Here is a 2941-nt window from a genome sequence, read left to right as displayed (position 1 = left end):
TGTAGGTTTTTGTTCCTATTGTCGATTTTGATTATCCAATTGGGTGTGTTGGGATTTTAAAATCTCAATTGGCACAAATATAATATTGATAACTTCACAACCTCAGAACAGACAAAGCTCTGTGGACCCCCTGAACTCTCTGACGCCCCCCTGAAGGGGGCCCAGACCCCAGGTTGGGAACCAATGACTTAAAGAACTATGGCACATGGACTAGACCCATTGCCATGGTGTTGACTTGTTGTGTTGTAATATTTAGTGCTGTAATGTTCAATTAGCTGCAGAAAAACCTCATCATGTGATCATGTGACAGGAATAGATCAACCTATATTTAAAGCCCCTTTCTGGGTCTCATAAATGTATATTCCTCATTACTTTTGAACCCATCTGCTCTGAAACACCTGCTTTTCAAACATCAGTAACATCCATTTTTAGCAGAGAAAATTCCCATGCAGCCTCTCTCCAGAAATAATCTCTTTCAGCTTTCCCCCTCTTTCTCCCTTCAAACTACAGAACAAAAACCACCCTTCACCTGTCACACCAGCACCCAGTTTAGTTCAGTCTATAAATACACTGAGATAAGACACCTACAAGGTGCTGTGAGCCTTCCTCACTATGCAGTTAAATGTGGATCGGAGGAGTATTGACGTCAGACTAACACGCACGCACACACATGCAAAGACGCACAAGTGAACACACACACATGGAGGTAGACCCCAGCACCACCCGGCACACTCAAACACACACACACACACACACACACACACACACACACACACACACACTTGGGCAAACATGCGGCGACTCTTATTTCCAGTCCTGCTTCTGATGTCATTCTGTGGATTGGGACCGTCTCAGCAGCAGGACATGATGGGATGGCTTATACGAGCTTAATGACTCCTTGAGGTACCACACTGCTAAATATTGGGTAGAGATAGACAGAGAAAGACAGCAAGATAGAGAGAGAGAGAGACTGAACACACATCTTTACCCTTACTATACACCCACCTGTCTTCTCCACCTGTTTCTTCCTATCCCATTACTACACTTCTCACTCCATCTGGTAATTTATCACCTGTCTGATTGGCTGTTCAGACAGGTGGTCACTGCAAACATATCACATTCATTTGAAGCTGTGTGCTCACACCTTTATCAATGGAAATCTGTAATTTAACTGGCAACAATATGAAGAGAATTATATATAATATAATATATAAAATAAGGATGTTCCCAAGTTCAATAAAACCATCAGAGCTTCAGTATGTATGGAGAGTCAGATGTGACTCATAACAAAAGAAAATTAAAGTGATGATGAGTGTTGTGCATTAACTCAGAACATCTCATTTAAAATCATGTAACATTTATGCAAACTGAGGAGAATAAAAACCCAGGTGAGAACAAAAGAATAAAAATGAAGGAAAATACTATAATTGTATTTTGTTCACGCTATTGCAATATTTAATTAATTACCAGAATTTTAATTTTTTATGCATATTTAATCTCTTTAATTGCCAGTTTAATATTCATACCATTTGTCATTTCATTTGCAAAATGTTCTTTTATTTTATTTGCTTTATATCAGAATTATGTCCTTTTATTATCTCATTTATATCATATACTGTATATATAAAATGAAAAACCATTGTTCAGTGCATACAAAATAGTTCATCAAAACAGAACTAAAACCAGTTTAACAAACTACAATGACCACATGTGTCATTATAGTGCCACACCAAAAGACACTGCCCCCTCCCATGATGCTGTTGGAACATTAGAGTGATGCAGTCCACTTACAGTCTATAGTGAGTAAGCATTGTCCTTGATGACCTGGCACCTCCAGAAGGAACTCGTACCTCAAAGAAAGCCTCATTACAAACAACTAATATGGCAAAACTGAAAAAGAAAGTGGAATACAGCTGTACATTATATTAAACCACAATCAGTGCACAAATGTTTCTCTGTTAATAAAAAAGAAAGAAAGAAAGAAAGAAAGAAAGAAAGAAAGAAAGAAAGAAAGAAAGAAAGAAAAAAAGAAAGAAAAGAGTTGTTACTGTTCATTGGTTCAACGTGTAGCTGGCCACCACAGTGTATTTAGCCATTAGCAAGTTTATCTTTTGTTTGGTCACGTCATATATAGACTGCAGTCAGTATCCTCCTCCCATCAAAGTGCACTATAACTGCTTCTGAGCAAGCCTAATGAGTTTAGTCAGAGTAGCAGGCACCAAGCGTATTATTCTCTGTATTGTTGATTGCTACAAGTGACAGAGTCTTTCCAGAAACTGAATGTGTCATTTGTACTAATTTTACTGTGATATGAACAATATAATTCTACATGGAGTCTCACTAATCATTATAATTGGCAGTAATTTGGATGCTCCCATTGTTATGTGCAGGGATTATGATGTATACGCTTGGAAACAGCCTGCACACGCATGTTGAGTAGGAGCAAACGGACAATTTTAGACTGATTGTCCAATCATGAGTAATAGTAACTCACTATATGTCAGAGGGAAAAAAAGGAACATATTGGACCATATGGAGGAAAATCTTCTCTTTCCTCAGAGCTGTATGATTCTGTTGACCACTTCTGTCTTCTGTTTCCGCACAAATTAACCATGCACAAATACATTTGCACATATTTGCACTCGCACACATGTGCGAACACACACAAGCACATAAATACTTGGACCTGACAGTTGGTGTGCGTCACAGAGCGTTGATGCTTATTCAGTGCCTCTATGGAAAGTCTCAGACTGACTGTTGAGTGATGTAAGATTGATATGTAACTCCTCTTCTTTCTGCTCAGACAAACAAGTGGGTGTGTGGAGCTTTCAGGAAGATAGATGGGGTGGAGAGGGAGAGGGAAAAAGTGGGAATAACACAATACTAATTGTGTTTTTTTACTTTTTGACAGTCTATTCCACAGCAGGGGATGGAGAAATGT

This window comes from Trachurus japonicus, chromosome 1, assembly GCF_045865225.1.
Source record: "Trachurus japonicus isolate A0001 chromosome 1, Traja_1.0".
In the NCBI taxonomy this organism is placed as follows: Eukaryota; Metazoa; Chordata; class Actinopteri; order Carangiformes; family Carangidae; genus Trachurus; species Trachurus japonicus.
Note: the sequence above shows the minus strand (reverse complement) of the source record.